Source organism: Eubalaena glacialis, chromosome 19, assembly GCF_028564815.1.
Source record: "Eubalaena glacialis isolate mEubGla1 chromosome 19, mEubGla1.1.hap2.+ XY, whole genome shotgun sequence".
NCBI lineage: Eukaryota > Metazoa > Chordata > Mammalia > Artiodactyla > Balaenidae > Eubalaena > Eubalaena glacialis.
The window spans coordinates 19416181-19437106 of NC_083734.1; the positions used below are offsets into that span (position 1 = coordinate 19416181).

The following is a 20926-nucleotide window of genomic DNA, read 5'->3' on the forward strand; positions in this document are numbered from 1 at the left end:
CAATAAAATGCAAAGAGGTGATGCTGTGTGACTTCCGAGGTTAGGTCATAAAAAGGGGATGCAGCTTCTGCCTCGTTCACTGGGACGCTCATGCTCTGAGCCCTAAGCCCCCCGTAAGAAGCCTGATTACCCTGCGGCCACCATGCCATAAGGAAGCCAAGAATCTCCAAAAGGGCTCATAAGGCTCTCCAGTCAGTAGCCCCGGTCTTCAAGTCCTCCCAGCCCAGGTAGGTGTCAGTCATCTGAGTGAATGAGCCTTCAGATGATTCCAGCTCTCAGCCCTTGAGTCACCCCTCAACCTTCTAGTCTCCTCAGCTGAGGCCCCAGATATTGCAGAGCAGAGACAAGCCATCTGCTTTGCCCTTTCTGGATTCCTGACCTAGAAGAACCTATGACCATAATAAAAAGGAGGTGGTTGTAAGTTTGGGGTAAATTGTTATGCAGCAATAGTGACCAGAAAATAGAGAAATCTTAATTTTGTAAATGTGTCATGGAAAGAATGCATAGTTCAGGATAACTAAGAGTTTATGCCTTTACAAACAAAAATCACTTCCAACAAAACATTTTTTAAAAATTTTACCATGTTGGAAGAACATGTAAGAACACACTCTTTTTCAGAAATATTTTCCAGCTTCATTAAACATTATAAAATTATTCTTTTATTTTCTTAAGGATTCAGAGTTGTTATGGTGAACAGTAATTAGTAAACGTGCTTTAAAACAGATGTATCTTCAGGGCTACTGGCGTTCCTATGACCATACCCCCTGGACCACATGTTCCAGAAATCATGCCTGTGTGTGTAAAGCACATGACATTCTAATGGTGAAATAGACCCTTTTCTACAAAATACGTGCCATGAGCAGTAACAAAAAAATTGTCTTAAAGCCAGTTTAATCAACTTTAGGCACAAGCACTTAGTTATAAGCCTAGTATTATTGATCAATATTATTCAGGTCAGTGAAAATCATTGTAATCAACTGACAAAAGGGCTAAGTTTCTACTATTTATCGATAAGGCCTTTCAACCCTTGATTTTAACAGCTTCATGAAAGCAACTCAGCAAAACTCTTTAATAAATTTCCAATATCAACCCATCTAACTGCACTGAATAAATGACATCTCCATATTCAACTCCAATTTCTTCCAAATATTCCTCATCCTGACAGGGATTAAGGGCACCATTAAGAAGAAAATTTACAACCTAGATAATGTTCCCATCACAAACGAACTTTGTACTTTATGATACATATTCCTTTAGAGAGAGTTACCCAGGAATCTGGGCCTGCCATAGCCTCCTTTATTAATTTAAATGTTTGAGTCATTTTTCCCTTTTGGTGCAAGTACCTCATTTGTGGCGTGCAAGTTTGACTTTTTCATATTTAGATTAAGTGTGTCAAATTCCTTACTAGAAAGGGGGTTAGAACCTACCAGTTCATGGGTATCAGCCACATGGCTAATTGTTTTCTTTTTGCTAAAAACCTCAGACAGGCCTATTGGAGGTCTCTCTCTTAGATTATCTGGCAGTTTGAATTCCAGGGTTTGTCTTGCAGCTTGGTATTCAGTAGTTTCATGAAAAATTGAATTTTAATTCCAAAAAGACTGCTCTGAGGAGACAGCTCAAGAAATCACTCCAACAAGTTTTTAATACCAAGCCATCTAGTAGAACTAAACTGAATCTCCTCAGAGTCCTCCTGTACTTTCAGTTTTCATATATTGCAACCATCAATATGCCTGCCTGCGAGAGACTGACTCCTGCTTAATTACTGCTTCAGATTTATTGTTGTGGGCTTGGGGACCAGATCATCAGATTCATCACAAGGGTGCATGAAGCAAGATAAATGGCCCAAGAGGGCCCTTCTTTAGAAAGAGCATGCAAAATTTAGTACACAAACTCCATCACATCTATCTTGGCTCTGCAAAAGTTGTAAAATTTCTCCACTTATATTCTATTTATCCCCTATGGTTCATTTAGGCCAACGTTCTCAACCCCGGCTGCATGTTAGAATCAGTGGGGCTACTCTGATTTATTTGGTCCTGGATGGGGCTGGGCATCTATAGTTTTTAGAACCTCCCCAAGTGATTCTAATCACACACAACCATTGATTTAGGTAAAACCATTACATAACTTCATCTTAGGCAGTCAAATTATCATTTTACAAAGCTAATTGCTTTACTAATCAAGTTTTATATGATTTTGAATTTATTTTCTTTTCTCTCTTAAAATACCAACTTAAGTTACTTTTCCTTATTGGTCTTTTCATTGAATTTTTTTTAACCTTACAAATTAACGATCCTCTCGATGCAGAGATTATTCCCTCATAGTTTTAGGTTTCCTTTCCTTATCTTATGTTTGTCAGCAAGTTGAATCCACGTAGACTAGTATTGCTCTATTTTAGGGATGATGAGTGACTTTTGATCACATCCTGGTCATTCTGGGTATTATATTATGAGACTCTGGATTTAATGTAAATCTTCTACTTTGTCAGGCTTCTGCTAAAAAGGGACCAGTAGGGGAAGGAGGCACCAATGCCTTACTGCAGGGTGGGAGGAGTGGAAGTCCAGGCCCCACATGGGCTCCCCAAAACCACCCTGCTGGGGAGTACGAGAGGCACCTTAGAACCACTAGGAGCTGGTGGAAAGCTAGCTCCTCACCTGGCCTCCCCTGACTCTATGGAGAGGGGAAGGGGCACTGCCCTTTCCCTGGGTGGGGGGGTGCAAGTCCAGGCTCCCCTTTGGGCCTCTTTGATGCCACCCCACTGGGGACGGGGAAGGGTACCTCTTCGCTTTGGGCAAGGGTAGAGGTCCAGGCTTTCCATGAGGCCTTTGCTGATGGAAGTTAGGGGGGCCTGCAACCCTCCTAGGTGTTTTTCCAGAGAATGTTTGTTGTCAAATAGGCTGCCCACTTCCTGGTCCTTTGGCAAGAGAGAGCAAGCTTTTCTTGTCTGTGCCCATCTGGATAGGGGGCTTCTCCAGCAATGCAGTCTGGGATGTACAGAGACAAAAAGAAATCCCAAGGAGCTCACTGCCATGTTGCTTTTCAAGTCTTAAAGTCCCTAGCTAGTTCACTTTCTCTCCACCTTTCAGAGTCTTCTTAACATTTGTTTTATAATATGATGTCCAGGGTTTTTAGCTGTATTTAGCGAGGAGGATAGTGAGAAATGCATCTATTCTATCTTGTCCAGAACTGGAAGTTCCAACTCTCTATTCTAGATCATGCATGCAAATGAATTAGAAAATGTGGCTTTCTCTTTAGTGAGTTCATGATGCAGCTGGGGAGCCAAGAGGCATATATTGCAGGAGTGGACCACATGGGCTTAGTGGGAGAGGGAGCTGCAAGTTTCCCTCTCCTTAAAATACCGATAATTCTCAAATGTGAATGTCAGCTTAGACATTTCTTGGAGTGCCAGATGGGTATTTGGCCTGTCTGGGGAAAACTCAGACAGGGGTCCCGTGGAGGGCCCATGGGGACCACAGATTTGACTTAACCAAGATGAAACTCATTACCTTGCCTTAACCACTGTCCTTCTTGGGGCCCTATTTCAATTCAGTATCACCAGTGGCATCATGTCCCAAGCCCCAAAGAGTATTTACTGAATGGTAGTTATTTCACCAGCCTCTTCCCAGTTCATCCAAACTTTGTAACATTGTCGGAATTAGCTTCCTAAAAAACAAACCTCTTCAGGCCTCTTAAAATCTGTCGCTCTGCGTTGCCAAAAGCAGTCATTCACAAATCCCTTTAAGAATCTGAAAAAAGCCACAGGTACTCTGTACAGAAAAATGCACAAGTGTTTGCATATACTTATGAATCCCTGAAACTCTTCCTTGTCTGAGAAACCAGGTCCACCCTTCCTCCACACTCTCTCAGCAATTCATGCTGCTCTGTTTTAGCATGTAAGGAGTTGTCCTGCGATGATGTCTGTATCTGTTTGCCTCACCCACTAAACAACAAGCAGAGGCAGTCTTTTTCCTCTTTATTTCTAGCACCTAGCACAGTGCCATAGTGCCACAGTAGGCAGCAGATGATCACAATTTATTGAATGTGTGGAGGACAATGAGTAAAAGGTACAGATGAGGTCGAAGGGCTCTCTTTGCTCAGGAAACTCCGATGGTTCCCATATGTTCCTCTTTATCAAAGCCCTACCCTTCATCGTAGCCTTAAAAGCCCTATTCTCCTGGTAATTTCCCTTTTCTCTCCTCACCCTCTCTGGATGCTCTTATCTACTCTCACGGTTTAAGCTACCACCCACTCATGGCTTCCAAATCTGTCTCTATTCTGGATTGTTCTCTAGACAGTTAATTGTCTATCGGGCCTCTCCATTTTTCGTTCCTCAGACTCCTCAAATGAAATCCATTTAGGACTGAATTTATTTCCACCCTCTCCTACCACATCTCTGTTTCCCAGCCCCTACATTTCCCATCTTGGTGAGTAACCATCACTGCCTACCCAAGTTGTCCAAGAAAGAAATCTATGAGTCTAGACCCTTTCCTCTCGATGCCCAAGGCCTTTTACCACTTAAATAGCTCTTGAATCCAGACCACTTGACCCCTTTAACTGTCCTTGCTTGAGTTCAAGCCCTTGTAATTTCTTTTTCTTTTTTTTAATATATATTTTAAAATTTATTTATTTTATTTTTATTTATTATTTTTGGCTGCATTGGGTCTTCACTGCTGCACGCGGGCTTTCTCTAGCTGCGGTGAGTGGGGGCCACTCTTCGTTGCGGTGCGCGGGCCTCTCATTGCGGTGGCCTCTTCTGCTGCAGAGCACGAGCTCCAATCGCGCAGGCTTCAGTAGCTGTGGCGCGTGGGCTCAGTAGTCGTGGCTCGCAGGCTCTAGAGCGCAGGCTCAGTAGTTGTGGTGCACGGGCCTAGTTGCTCCGCGGCATGTGGGATCTTCCCGGACCAGGGCTCGAGCCTGTGTCCCCTGCATTGGCAGGCGGATTCTCAACCACTGCGCCACCAGGGAAGCCCAGGCCCTTGTCATTTCTTAACAGGATTATAGCAGCAGCCTCTGACCTGCTTTCCCTGTCACCAGTCCTGACCCCTCCAGTGCATTCGTCAATACCCATTTATTGAGCACCTACTATATGGCCACAGCCCTTCTCTCATGAAGTCTATGTTTTAATAGGGAGTAGGGGGAGCCAGAGTGTAAACAGCTGTATAAGGTGACAGTGGTGACAGGGTCTATGAGGAGGAATATAGTAGCAGTACAGAGGTGTAGAGAGGGATAGAATGGATGCTTCTAGGCAACCCCTTGGAGGTTATTCTGGGCAGAGAGCTGAATGAAGTGAGGGAGCCAGGCAGTTATCTGGGAGGAGAACACTCCAGGCAGAAGGACAAGTGAGAGGACAGAATAAACAGTGAGGATGCTGAGGGCTGACTTTATCCCACCCCTCTGCTGTCCACAGGCACTGGACTGCCGGTCTGCAGGGGGTTTAAGAGCTGATAATTACTGAGCATTTTACTATGTGACAAGAACTATGCTAAGAACTTCACATGCGTGACTTCACACTTGTTTACATGCACCTCATTTCAGGCCTCAACGCGCCACTGCGGTGGGTGCTATTGTTAAAATGGGGCATAAATGCAACAACTACCCACATGCTTCCACATATCCTAATGCCTGTGTTCGCCAGACACTGCCCACCGGGATGTGACTCTTCTTCTGTCCTTTACCATTTAGAGCGTAATAGTCTTTAAATGCAACGTGAGATATTTTTACAGTTCAACAGGCTTCGTGAAATGGTAAGGGATGGAGGAGCAAGGGAGTAAGGGCAGACACTGGAGGAGGCTTCCTATGGAGCAAAGTGACTGTTCTGTGCACAGAAGCCAAAGAAGTAATCTAGCCATGTCAGGAGAGAGGATCCTGAACTTGTCCACTCTACCTACCCTGCCTGATGTATCTCCATCCCCGACACGTTGTAAAGACGTCTTTATTTAGATATAATTCCAATAAAATAAAATCTTTTTTTCGGTCTGTTATGTCAGAAAATCAGATTCTCCCTGCAGTGCATTAGAACTTTGCTATAATAATTCAGTGTAAAGAACGTTTGCTCTGAACCTCAACCAGTAACAAAGAAATAAGCTCATTTATTTAATACCTAAGAGTTCAGGACCAGTGCAGGACTGCCTCCCAGTGATGTGGGGAGGGTCAAGTGAGACAGTGTATGGTGACGTCCATCACAAGGGATGGAAGTCAGCAAATATAAAGTGATTATCTCTACTACTCTTGTTGAAGGAAGATCTTCCGATGAGACCATCTGCAAATATGAAACCATAGCCAGTACCTTCAAGAAGATTTAATTTTTGATACAGATCACAGGATCCCGAGGCTTTCCAGAAAACACACACACTCTCTCCCTGTCACTTTCCCACGTATGTGTGCATGCACGCACGCACGCACACACAGAGGTGAGAAAAATCTAATGGCAGAACTGAATTTGGGGGCAAGTCCAACTTTCAACAGATGATTCCAAGAAATAGCTAGAACGACAAAAGTGAATAAATTTGGTTAACAGAATAGTTAGATCAGTGGATTGCCTCCCTGGCTGCACCCTAGGGAGCTTTAAAACATGCCGGTGCCTACCCACAGAGACTCAGTTTCATTGGTCTGGGATGTGGCCTGGATATCAGAATTTTTAAAAAACTCCCCAAGCTATTCCAATGTGCGGCCAAGGTTGAGAACCCCCGAGTTAGAAGCTACAAACATTTTTGATTTGGGCTTGACAAGTGGAAACTAAATGAAATCAAATTCAAATCTCCTAAGTATCAGGTTAGCAGTGAAAGCACCATATTTTTTTCTGGCCTGCCTGAGACTATGGTACCTTTTCCTACATGTTTATTCTTGGAAAAGACAGGACTGCAATTAAGAGAGAAACAGCTGTGCAAATGGAAGTACAATGTGGCAGCTCGATTCCAAGTGCTGTTTTTTTTTCTCCAAAAGAAATGAAGCAAAAGGTTTCCTTTTTCTTTTTCTTTTTGTACCCTAATGCACCACACCTTGAGAGTCCTTGACAGGTAGAACAGGGCTGGTACACAAGCTCTCATCTTGATTACGTCATTTCCTGTGGGATCCCCAAGGCCTACAAGTCACTTATCCTCAAAAGGTTACGATAAAATATTTTAGGAAGCAATTATTACTGTAAGAAAGACCTAAATAAACAAGGAGAATGGGGGGAGAGAAAAAAAGAGAGAGCATCACATGCAACTAAGCCAGAAGATGCTTAGCATTATGGCTCACTAGGGCTTTTGGGCTCTGGTGTCTGAAAATCTGTACTGAAATCCTGCACTAGTGACCAATACCTCTGGGAATTGTAATGGTTAGAGATGACTGCTTATGGTAAACGGTACTAAGCAAATCGAGTTATAATGTCGAAAGTCAGGGCTTTGGGGCAGGAGGTAAGCTCCATTTTCATCAGTACTGTACTTGGAAACTCAAGTGATTCATTGATAAATGACACTTAACTTCCTGCATAGAATTCTTATAAAGATGGAGACACAGTATATTCAAATCTCCTAATAGGGCTTCCCTGGTGGCACAGTGGTTAAGAATCCGCCTGCCAGTGCAGCGGACACGGGTTCGAGCCCTGGTCCAGGAAGATCCCACATCCCACATGCCGCAAAGCAACTAAGCCCGTGCGCCACAACTACTGAGCCTGTGCTCTAGAGCCCGAGAGCCACAACTACTGAAGCCCATGTGCCTAGAGCCCATGCTCCGCAACAAGAGAAGCCACCGCAATGAGAAGCCCGCGCACCATAACGAAGAGTAGCCCCCACTTGCCGCAACTAGAGAATGCCCGCGCGCGGCAACAAAGACCCAACGCAGCCAAAAATAAATAAATAAATAAATAAATTTATAAGAGAAAAAAATCTCCTAATAAATGCCTGACACTGGGCATGTGACTAATGTTAGTTTTGCTATTTCTTTCCTCTTCTTAAAATAGGATCTGAGTTGTATGCGTTATTCATCATAAAATGGGAGGCGGTGATAGGAGGTTACCATCGGGGTTGTGATTCTGAGGGCTCCAGGGTCTAACGGAAGCCAGGTGCCACTGCCTGTGAGCTTTGTGACCTTGGGCCATTACTGTACCTTGCTGAGCGACAGTTTCCCCTGGAGAGGAAGGTACAGTCATCTGTACCTATACAGCTGCCACAGGCCTGTGCTGGGCGGGCTGGTTTGCTTCTCTGCCTCTCCCACGGGCCTGTGGGCAGACTGAGTGATAGACTATTCCACTGCTAGTGCCTGGCAAATGCACAGCACATAGTAGGTGTTCAAAAAGGCTGACTGCAGAAAAGAGAGCTCTGATAAGACAGTTGTGTAAAAGGAAACCTATTACTGCAAGGTTAGTGACGTCTGTTTCTGCAAATGCACAGATCTTTTATGTGCACGCCTGCATTCAGGGCTTTGTTTTAAAAGGATCTTGTTTCTAGCAATCTGACCTCTGGATAAATGAGGTGGTGTCATACTAATTTTCTTATGCTTTATTTTTAAAAAGGCTTTGTGTTTCTTTAACAAGATAGCTTTTCAAAGGAGTCATGCATTGGTTCTAATGATTGTTGCTTTCAGACACCGCTTTGATACATCTTTTACATTTGTAATTTAATTTCCAAGCACAGTACTAATGAAAATGGACTCTACCTCCTGTCCCAAAGCACTGACATTTGACACTGTAAGTCGGTTTGCTTATTTAGTATGGTTTAGCATTAAGCGGTGGTCTCTAACTGGTACAACAAAAGGCATTTACTTCCAAACACATGTCAGGAAAACAATCAATTTCAGGTTAGCTCTGAAATTCTGACTTTTTTCTCTTATTTAAAAAGAAATGAGATAACATGGCTAGATGTCACATTTCTTAGAAGTATTTTAAAACCATGTGGCTCACTCAAATCCAATGACAAAATAATGGAGTGCTAAAAGAAATTACAAGGAGAGAGGACCATTTCATTGCCACAGCATCAGAGCAAGAAAAGATTCTTGAAAAATTAAACTGAAACCCTAACATCTTTATCTTTTAAAATTCTTCTTTAATATAGACATTGCTTTTTTCCTAAGAACGGAGGTTTCCAAATACCCAATATTGCTAAGCAATGCTCTTTGTTGTAACAGGCAAAAATATAAACGTTTGCACAAGATATTCAAAATAATAATACAGCTTGCAGGAACTGCTGAGAATTAATTAGGAAGGTAGTAAGCTTGTTACCCAAATAAATAAATAAACCAGAGTGCACTCAGTGTCTGACATTAAGGGGTTATATACTTTCCATTAAAGAGGACTAATAAATATAGTTTAAAGGCTCGAGGGAGGAGTGAGAGAGGAGAAGGCTGGCGCGCACCAGCTCAGGCGGTGCCAGACGTCAGCTGACTGCCTCCATTGAGATTACCATGGAAACACCTTCTCCTGGGACAATGCCACGAGGGCAGGGTGCTTTAGAAATGGTGATGGGGAGCAGAGCCAGCAGGCCCATGGATTTTTAGCAGGATTCAGCCCTGTAACATATTACAAGGACAATCTATCTTCCAAATGAAACAGTATCTTTCTAGCCAGCCGCGTCAGATAGAGTAATAAAGCATGATGCCTGGCAGAATTACAATCCATTTACCTCTACAAAACAGTCACACCCTTTCAGATAATTGTCTCCCTTCTCTCGCCCGCCCGCTTGCTCGCTTCGTATTCTCCATAGAACTAAAGGAGGTATTTGTGTAAATTAATTGGCTGCCTCCTTAGCCATCAAGCCCATACTGATAAAAAGGGACTATATCAAATAGCATTCAAGGGCAGATTCAAATATTTTTCAAACCAACCCATCAGGCAAAACCAACACATTTCCCCCAACAAAAGGGTGAGAGGAGTTCCAGCTGAGGTCAGGTTAAATGTTTCAGTTTATGCGGTCTCCCTCGAAACCGGTGAACAGATTTCATGTTTACGCAAATTAAACTCAGTCTTGGCAATCAGCTCCCTGAGCGCCGGCTGGGGAGAGCCCATGCCCACAGGAACTCGAAAGGCAGGGGCAGCAGGGCATTGATTCGAGCAATGTGCCACAGCCATGGGGTGCAATTTTCCCCACTGATTTACAGTGATCTCTAGGATGATACACGGAGTTAAAGAGGTTGTGACCAGAGTTTTGCACACAACGTGTCTAATTGTGTGGGCTACTTCTTGCCTTTGTTCTCCGCATCAAGCTGCGGCTACCACGAGTCTCCCTGCTTTGCAAAACATTTGGATTCTGATCCCACTGCCCCCCACCCTGTATAAATTTTAACCTTTCTTGACAACTGTTTTGGAAGTAATGCTTTATTTCAATATTACCATTTACAAATATAGTGTCGAGAGTGACTCAAGGGGGATGACACTAATTTGACAATAACACCGATTCCTAACCTAACTATGCAGCATTTGTACCTAGAAAGTCACTCTGTGGTTAATAAAGGGGTCACCCGTAACTTGAGTGTTTCATCCTCAGATTGCTGTGTACAGTTAGTTGACCATGCCATTTGTGAGGGTATTCTCAAAAAGCTTTCACGGTTTCCTATTTTTATCTTTCCTGTGAAGAGTGACTGGAACCATGGCTAAATGATAAACTGATTGAATAATTTTTGCTAATGGAAGGGAAAAAAAAGGTCTCAAATTTATCTTTTAATTATATTTTCCTTAGGCTTATGTAAAGATCAGTCGTTATCTCCTGAACACAAACCAACTAACCACAGAGAGGGGAGAGATGATTCTTGTAATTAAAGATTGACTGAGGGGCTTCCCTGGTGGCACAGTGGTTGAGAATCCGCCTGCCAATGCAGGGGACACGGGTTCGATCCCTGGTCCAGGAAGATCTCACATGCCGCGGAGCAACTAAGCCCGTGTGCCACAACTACTGAGCCTGTGATCTAGAGCCCGTGAGCCACAACTACTGAGCCCGCATGCTGCAACTACTGAAGCCCACGCACCTAGAGCTCATGCTCTGCAATGAGAAGCCAGCGCAGTGAGAAGCCTGCATACCACAACGAAGAGTAGCCCCTGCGCTCTCTGCAACTAGAGAAAGCCCGCGCACAGCAACGAAGACCCAATGCAGCTGAAAATAAATAAATAAATAAATAACTTGTTTAAAAAAAAAAAAAAGATTGACTGAGATCCCAGTGTGTGCTGGGTTATATAATTTAGGGTAATAGAAAAATACGTGATACCACTACACACCTGTTAGAATGGCTAAAATTAAAAAAAAAAAAAAGAAACTGGTAATAGCAGATGCTGGTGAGGGTAAGAAGCAACAGAACTCTCGATCATTGCCGGTGGGACTGCATAAATGACAGTCACTTTGGAAGACAGTTTGGTAGTTCTGATAAAGCCAAATTTCGCCTGATCACAGGAGCTAAAACTGCACTTGAAGGTATTTACCCAAATGATTTGAAAACTCACGCCCATACGAAAACCTGCATGTGAATGTTTCTAGCAGCTGTATTCATAATTGCCAAAAACTGGAAGCAACCAAGATGTTTCAATAGGCAAATGGATAAACAAACTATGGTACATCCATACAATGGACTATTATTCAGCAATAAAAAGAATAAGCTATCAGGCCACAAAAAGGCATATAAAAACCTTAAATACTTATTGCTAAGTGAAAGAAGCCAGAAGGAAAATGTTACATACTGTATGATTCCAACTATATGATATTCTAGAAAAGGCACAACTATAGAGACAGTAAAATGATCAGTGGTTGCCAGAGGTTTGGGGAAGAGAGAGAATAGTTGTAGAAACATATAAGAAGTATCCAGGTTTTCCTTCCTGGCTGCCTGAGGATCAACCACCATTAGGAATGACACAGTAACTATCTGGACCAGGAAGTTCATGACCAACCAACTATGGAAACAAATGGTCACTGATGTCCTTCATCCTGGAAAGGCAACAGTATCTAAGAAATTTGGGAAAGACCAGACAAAATGTACAAGACTACACTAGGTGTCATCTTTGTGTTTGGATTCAGAACCATTTCGGTGGTGGCAAGATAAATGGCTTTGGTGTGATTTACGATTCCTTGGATGATGCAAAGAAAAATAAAGCCATACATAGACTTGCAAGACATGGCCTGTATGAGAAGAAAAAGACTTCAAGAAAACAGTGAAAGGAACACAAGAACAGAATGAACAAAGTCAGGGGGACTGTAAAGGCCACTGATGGTGCTGACAGAAAGAAGGAGTAAAGATGATGCAGTGACTTTATCTGCTGTGATTGTGCAGATTTTAAATAAGAGGATTAAGAAACTGTGAAAACTTAAAAAAAAAGAACTATCAAACAGCAAAGCATTGGAAGAATTTTGGTAGAAAAAGAGACTGGGAAAAGAAACTGAAAATAACAGGTATTGTTACTGATGGGCAACTTATTAATAGGTAAATACTTGATGGCAATATTTATCTTAGTTTTTTATGCTAAACTCTAATTGTTCACAGGAAAACATGGGATCTGTTCCACAAGCAGTTAGAAATTTAGGCTACAGGGAGGGCAACATAATAATAGCTTGGCTACAATGAAACATTTTCCAAAGGTGATCCACAAGGCAGAGTTTGCTGTATGTGTGCCTTCTTTGTTGAGATGCAAGGTATAATCTGAAGTATGTGGAAGTGTACTATTGAAACAAAATTAACACCTCCTGATTTAACTTCCAGTTTATAGGAAATACAGGGACTAGGAGAGTAAGTTACATGAACCATGAGGAAACAATCAGACAAATCCAGACGAGACCAGTGCTGGACTTTTAAAAACTCAGCATCAGACTTGAGGACACGGGGAGGGGGAAGGGTAAGCTGGGACAAAGTGAGAGAGCGGCATGTAGATATATACACTACCAAACATAAAACAGATAGCTAGTGGGAAGCAGCCGTATAGTACAGGTAGATCAGCTCGTGCTTTGTGACCACCTAGAGGGGTGGGATAGGGAGGGTGGGAGGGAGGAAGACGCAAGAGGGAAGAGATATGGGGATAGATGTATATGTATAGCTGATTCACTTTGTTATAAAGCAGAAACTAACACACCATTGTAAAGCAATTATACTCCAATAAAGATGTTTAAAAATAAATAAATAAATAAATATTGTCCTTTAAAAAAAAAACCAAAAAAACTCAACGTCATACATACCAAGTGTTAGTGAGGATGTGGAGAAACCAGAAGTCTCATACTGAAGGGAATGTAAAATTGGAGCATCCACTTTGGAAAACAGTTTGGTAGTTTCTTACAAAGTTAAACAAATGCCATATGGAATAATTCCATTCATAGATAGCCACCCACAAGAAATGAAAACACATGCCCATGTAAAGTCTTGTATGAGAACATACATAGCAGCCAAATGTCCATCAACTGGTGAATGGAGAAATGAAATATGGTAGATCCATGCAATGGAATATTACTCTGCAATGAAACGAAAGGACCAATGATATATGGAACATGGATGAACCTCAAAAACATTAGGCTGAGTAAAGGAAGCCAGACACAAAACAATATCTATTGTTTAATTCTGTGTGCATGAAATTTCTAGAAAAGGTAAAAGTATAGAGACAGAAAGATCAGTGATTGTCTAGGGCTGATGTTGGGAGTGGGGATTTACTGCAAATGAGCACGAGAGAACTTTCTGGAGTGACGGAAATGTTCCAAAACTGGAATTATGTCATGTTTGTACAACTGCATAAGTTTACTAAAAGTAACTGAACTGTACCTTACAATGGGCGAATTTTGGGGTAAGTACTCTAAATGTATGTTTGCCAGGGCTGCCATAACAAAGTACCAGACCAGGTAGCTTAAACAACAGAAATCTATTTCCTCACAGTTCTGGAGGCTGGAAGTCCAAGACCAAAGTGTGGGCAAGGCTGGGTCCTTCTGAGGCCTCTCTCCTTGCTCGCGGATGTCTGTCTCAACCTGTGTCCTCACATGATCTTTCCTCTGTATGTGTCTGTGTCCTAATCTCCTCTTCTTATAAGGACACCAGTCATAGTGGATCAGGGCCCACCCTAATGCTCTCATTTTAACCTAATTACCTCTTTAGAGATTCTGTCACTAAACACACATTCTGAATTACTGGGGGTTAGGACTTCAACAAATGAATTTTGAAGGAACACAGTTCAGCCTATAACAGTAAATTATACCTCAGTAATGCTGTTTTAAAAAGTCATTATCATGAAAAAAAGGGTGTGTGTGTAGAGATACAGTTTTGGACTAAAAGAGATGTAACTACCAAATTCAAAATATGAACCTAGATGGGATTTTAAAAAAATGGGTATAAAAGACATTCTTTGAACAACTGAGGGAATTTGAATATGAGTTGTCCAACACATAATGGATAATGATTATGTATTATATAAATATTATGGAAATATTATTAATTTTCTTAGATATGAAAATGGTATTGTGGTTATGAAGGAGAACGTCCTTATTCTTAGGAGAATGTACACGGGAGCATTTTAGTGGTGAAGTGTCATGAGAGCGAGAAAACAAATATGCCAAAAAGTAAATTAAATACTGAATCTAGGTGGAGGGCATATGGGTGCGCCCTGTAATATCCTTTCAACTTCTCTGTACATTTGAAAAATTTTATAATAAAAAGTCAGAAGAATAGAATTAGCAGTGAACTCTGAAGGGGTAGAAGTTTCTAAAAAGGTTGGAAATACACCTGTATCAAAGATTTCCTTTATTCCTTTCCTTCCTGGCTAACTGAAGTAGAAAATATACTCTTCTAAAGCTCACACCCAGTTATAGCTTTCTATAAGTGAGAAATGGTTAGTGTTTGTTTCTACTATTGATACGTAAAATCTAGAATAAAACATACCACAGATTTTAGAATTTTTAAAGGTTGGCAGGGAGGAGGCCAAGGAATATGGTTATAGCTCATTTAGAGTAACAAATAGGTAAAGACCTTCTTTTTTAACATCTTCATCGGAGTATAATTGCTTTACAACGTTGCGTTAGTTTCTGCTATATAACAAAGTGAATCAGCTATATGTATACAACTATCCCCATATGCCCTCCCTCTTGCATCTCCCTCCCACCCTCCCTATCCCACCCCTCTAGGTGGTCACAAAGCACCAAGCTGATCTCCCTGTGCTATGCAGCTGCTTCCCACTAGCTATCTATTTTACATTTGGTAGTGTATATATGTCAATGCTACTCTCTCACTTCGTCCCAGCTTACCCTTCCCCCTCCCCGTGTCTCCAAGTCCATTCTCCATGGTAAAGACCTGTTTTAATAGGAGCAGCAAACTGGTGCCCCGTGGGCTGAATACGGCTTACAAGACGTGTTCTGTTTGGCTTACGTGGCATTTAACAATCAGGAGATCTTACATATAATACAAACTTCAGCTTTTTTCTAGGTGAATCCAAAGGTTTGGCATACTAGACTCTGGCGTGGTCACAACGGATTACAGTGGAGTGGTGGCTGTCCCTTGATGGGTATGAACTTTATTCATTTCTGAACCTGACTGACTCCTAAAGGAATTTGACTTTTTGACAAAGAAAATGGGTAAACAGCAAGCTGTCCCTTCTGCTAGGATTTGCTTTACCAGCATCCCCAGCTCTCTTTTCCTTCATATGGATATAGCTAATGAGAATGTTATTGGGAGGAGGGTGAAACTGAAGGGAGAGATTTTGGAAATTTATTATAATTTTAGAGTTCATAAAATCTTTGCCCAACAGTCATTAAAACTGTCTTTGGCACAAAGATAGACAATAGACCAATAGAACAGAGTAGAGAAACTAGGAAGAGACGTATGGACACACTTGATTTAGGACAAATGCGGGGCTGAAGAGCAATGGGGGAAAGATGGTCTTTTCAACTGTTTACCCACACGGGAGAAAAATAAACACTGGGCTGTTGCCTCGCATATACACAAAAATCAATTCTAGGTGGACTGTAATACGTCAATGTGGAAGGCACAGCAATAAAGCTTATAGAATACAGCAGATGAGAATATCTTCACGACCTTGGGATAGGGAATGATTTCTTAAACAAAAATAAAAAAGCATCAACCTTAAAGGAAAAAACTGATAAACTGAACTGTATCAACATGAAAAATGTTGTTCACAGACAACACTAAAAGAATGAAAAGGCAAGCCCCAGAGCTGGAGAAAATATCTGCAACACATGTAACTGTCAATGGGCACACAGGCAGAGTATAAAAAGAACTCCTAGAAATCAATTTTTAAAAGACAGCCCAATAGAAAAACAGCAAGAGACTTGAACAGGCACTTCATAAAAGACATCCAAATGACCAATAAACACAAAGAAAGGGGCTCAACCCTATTAGGAATAAGGGAATTACAAAGAAAACCCACAATGTGTATCCGTCAATGGATGAATGGATAGAGATGTGGTATACATTCACAATGCGATATTGTTCAGCCGTGAGAAAGAAGGAAATCCTGCCGTGTGCAACAACCTGGGTGAATCCTGAGAGCATTATAACGGAAATAAGTCAGACAGAGAAAGACAAATACTCTATTGTATCACTTATATGTAGAATCTAAAAATGATAAACTCGGAGGAACAGAGAGTAGAGTGGTGGTTGCCAGGGGCTCGGGGAGGGTGGGGAAAATGGGGAGATATTGGTCAGAGGGTACAAACTTCCAGATAGAAGATGAATAAGTTCTTGGGATCTATTATACAGCATGGTGATTACAGCTAGTAATACAGTATTACGTAACTTGAAAGTTGCCAAGTAATCAGATCTTCAATGTTCTCACTACAAAAAAGAAATGGCAATTATGTGACGTGATGGAGGTGTTACCTGATGTTATGGTGGTAATCGTATTGCAACAGATAAATGTATCAAATCAACACACTGTACACCTTAAACTTACACGATGTTATATGTCTGTTATACCTCAATTAAGCTAGAACCGTAACTACCACATACCTACCAGGATTGCTGAAATTCAGGACTGTCAGTACCTAGGGTTGGAGAGGAAATGGAGCAACTGGAACTTTCCCACTTTGCTGGGGTGGGGATGGGGGTTGTAAACCAGTACGACTACTTTGGAAAACTGGAACTATCTACTAAAATTCAACAGCAGTCTCACCCCTGGGCGTTTGTCCAATGAAAATGTATGCATCATAGAGACACCAAAAGACATGCACAAGAGTGATTTTAAAAATCTCAAATATCCATCAACATGTGACTGGATAAACAACTTGTGGTATATTCTCACAAGGAAATGCTACACAGTGATGAAAATGAGCAAACTAGAATTATATGAAATAACGTGGCTGTTCTCATGAACATAATGTTGAAAGAAACACAAAAAGGAATACACAGTGTTTGATTTCACTTACATTAAGTTCAAAACGAGCAAAAGTGTGCCTCTGAAAAGGAAGGAAGAGGTAGCGACTGCGAGAGGACACGTGGGGTTTTTTGGGGAGTCCTATTAATGACCTATAGCTTGACGTTGGGGACAGTTACACAGGTGAACTCACTTTGTGATAATTTGTCAAGCTATATGCTTAAGATCTGTGCATTTTTCTGCATGTAGGGCATACTTCAATAAGCAAGTGAAAATATATGCCCAGATGTGAATAGCAGTAGAGCGTGTGCTACATGTCAATAAAATATTCCAAGTGTCTGCCAATCCAATGCTCTCAGTTTTACTTAAATGACACCAAGTGCCCATTAAAGTTAAGTGCTTGGGGCACTTAGGTGCTGCTGCGTTATAGAAGTTCAATGAATTAGAAGATATAGATAATGAATTGGATGGGTACTTTTTATGGTGCATTAGGAAAGCAACAAATAGTGGTCCCATATTGCCTGGCTGGGAGCTGTAAAGAAACTGAGGCAATACTTTTCCGCTGAAAGCACAGGTTCAAAAACTGGCTAGACCCATTGTCAAATTGTAGCATCAGCTGAATTCTTACCTATGGTGGTCGTCCATGGGCGCAGTTTAGGTCCTGCTTGACAAAGACTGGGATCCTGGCAAGTGGAATGGCGGTAGGTGGGAGAGTCCAAGGACCCAATGATACCTGATGAATGTAGCCTACTTGAAGCACTGCTCTCCCACTGACTCTTTCCCACTAGGAAAACCTAATGACCCACCTCAATAATCAGCAGGTCCAAATGTGGCTGGGGCCTAAGGACAACAGTCAAAAATTGTAGAGGGAAGAGATCATTTACACCTCAAATGAACTGTAGTCATTATCCGTGCTATGCTAGGAGAAGTCAGGGAAGACTATGCATAGATTTGCAAGTGCTTGACAAGGAGCTGAAGTACCAGTTTGGATCCTGCAGAATTGGTTGCTATGGTGAGGCCTCATCGGAGACACGGTGTTCAGTGTTACTGCAGGATGAAACTCTGATGGTTTGGTGGGTTGGCTGACTCAGACCTAAGCCTAGCACTGGCCCAGGCCATCTGGCAAGAAAGGTAATTGTTAGTAAGAAGACACACAAGGAGAAGTAGAGACAGAGAATGGCAGAAACTTAGACCATCTTAAGCATCATGTTGCTGAGGGGGCCACGGAATAATATGATCCCTCAGAGCTGCCTTAAAACCTGAATAGCTTCCTGGGTTTCTATGAGATTCCTTTCCCTTACTACCACGTGTATCCTTTATCAAAAACAAAGCAAAGCATTACTTGAGATAGTATATAGTCATATTGGGGCCCAGGGCAGGCCCTCAAATATGTCTCAATGGCATATCGATTGTTTTGAATTAAAGTTACTTAAGAAACAACCAATGCAAGAAGGACACTTTGATGCTCCTCTCTGTTTCTCTGAAACTAGAAAATAAAACTCTCATGTGAAAGGTGCCTTCCCTGGGCTGGGAGGTAGAAAGACATCATTATCGTCAGAGACAGGGAATTCAGGTCTGAGAAGCCTGTATAAATAAACCTTGCTACTTCTTTACTAATTTACTACCCAAGCCCAATCTTTGCTTAAATTCCTTATAATTACGCACCCAAACCTAAGTTTCTCTGTCCTGTCCAATCCTCACAAAATTATTGTTTCTTTGTACACAAAGACATAAAAGTTACCTGCTTTTGGTCACTCTCTGTACATCATTTTATGATCTCCTGTGTCCACAAAACTAAGTTGGGTTTTCTCCTGTTAATCTGCCTCGTGTCAATTTTATTATTAGTCCAGCCACAGGAACTCAACAGGGACAGAGGGAAATTTCCCCCTCCCCCTAATACCAATCTGTTCCCTGGAGCCAGAAAAGTCCAACTAACACAGGAAAGGCACCAGGGCAGAAGGAGGAATGAAGAGCAGAGAAGGGGAAGAGTAACTGTGGGATCCTCAGCTATATGTTTCCACTGATTACTCTTATTTCTGAAAACTTTCCAACTTGATTATGAGACACAGTGTTCCCAAAGTTCTTTTCCTTCCTGGAATAATTCATAACCTTATGGAACTGAAGGGAAATTAGAGCTCATTCGGCACATTAGAAGAGAGAGGAGAAAATGGAGGTCCAGAAAGAAGAGATCTCCTTTTTATTCCATTTCCTTCAGCCACTCTCTTTTCCCCACCATTTAAGCATGGATGTTCTCAAATCACCTGCCCCTTCTCCCTCTAGACTCATAATTTCAGCCTCCAATTACACATGCATCTGTCCGCTCTTAAATTTTTATCCTAAGTGCTGAATGCTACCCACCACTCCTTTACAATATTAGATGCAAGTGATCTATGGGGTATATAATTACAAGTTTCACCAATACCTGAAACTCAACTTAGTTAAGATTGAAATCTTTCTCCTTCATCCCCTCCCAGCTTCTTCATCCCTGCTATTAGCAGTATCATTTTTAAAGGTTCCTTGTCTTAAACTTTGTAACTTCAAAACATTTCATACAAAAAGGATAAAGAATAGGGTTTCCCTGGTGGCACAGTGGTTGAGAATCTGCCTGCCAATGCAGGGGACACGGGTTCGAGCCCTGGTCTGGGAAGATCCCACATGCCGCTGAGCGACTAGGCCCGTGAGCCACAATTGCTGAGCCTGCGCGTCTGGAGCCTGTGCTCCGCGACAAGAGAGGCCGCAACAGTGAGAGGCCCGCGCACCGCGATGAAGAGTGGCCCCCACTTGCCGCAACTGGAGAAAGCCCTCGCGCAGAAACGAAGACCCAACATAGACATAAATAAATAAATAAATAAATAAATTAAAAAAAAAAAAAAAAAGGATAAAGAATAAAATAACAAACACCCATGTCCCTATGATCCAGACTTAATATCTGGCTGTGTCTGCTTCAGACTGAACAACATTTTTATAGGTAGACACGGCTGGAAGTCCTCCGCCCCATTCAATCTGCTCCCTCCTAAGAGGGCAGTTCCTCCCCAAAGCAGGTCCCGAGACAAAGGCTGATGAGCCTCAGAATTGATTCGGGAGGTGCAGGTACACGGGAGAGGGAGTGGGGAGGTGGCTCAGGAAGGGAAAGCAGCCAGTAGGGCCCGTTACTAAGCAGCTAACACGGTGGGCAGCGCAGCTGATTCCTACAGAAAAGCTCCAGCAAATGGTGTTAAACACACCTGAGAATCATTGTGACCGATGAATCGTGGGGATGGAGCATTTATACCCCACACCCACTAGTCATTTGGGTGGCTGGGCGTTTCCAGCCCTCTATAGACTCTAGCAGCCTGAGGGAAGCCTTTCCACAAAGGTGTTGGCTGTCAGAAGTTAGGCTGTTGTGTACAAAAATGGTAAGGGAATACAAGGGGAGGTGGGCAGAGTACCGACAGCATCTGCGACAGTGTGTATCCATCCTATTGACATCGTTTACCTTTACGAGTGTTAAACATGGTTAATTTTTGTATAATATGATATTATTGATAACACTGATGATGATAATGATGATGAAGGGGAACACTGACTCTAAATATACACCAATCAACATGAAAAAGGAAGGTAGTTTAGGAAAATAACTTCGATTCAAAGACCTGGTTAACTACTTATTGAACTCGTATCACGTGCCTGATTGATTTC

General features: G+C 42.0%; 1 protein-coding gene and 1 pseudogene across 1 annotated transcript in view; one reads left to right on the forward strand and one right to left on the reverse strand.

The window, feature by feature from the left end:
- The window catches only part of MYO1D (myosin ID), a 348608-nt gene that overhangs the window by 117898 nt on the left and 209784 nt on the right, over positions 1-20926 (reverse strand). The window lies entirely within an intron of this gene.
- LOC133080376 (small ribosomal subunit protein eS24-like) lies at positions 11234-12188 on the forward strand (annotated as a pseudogene).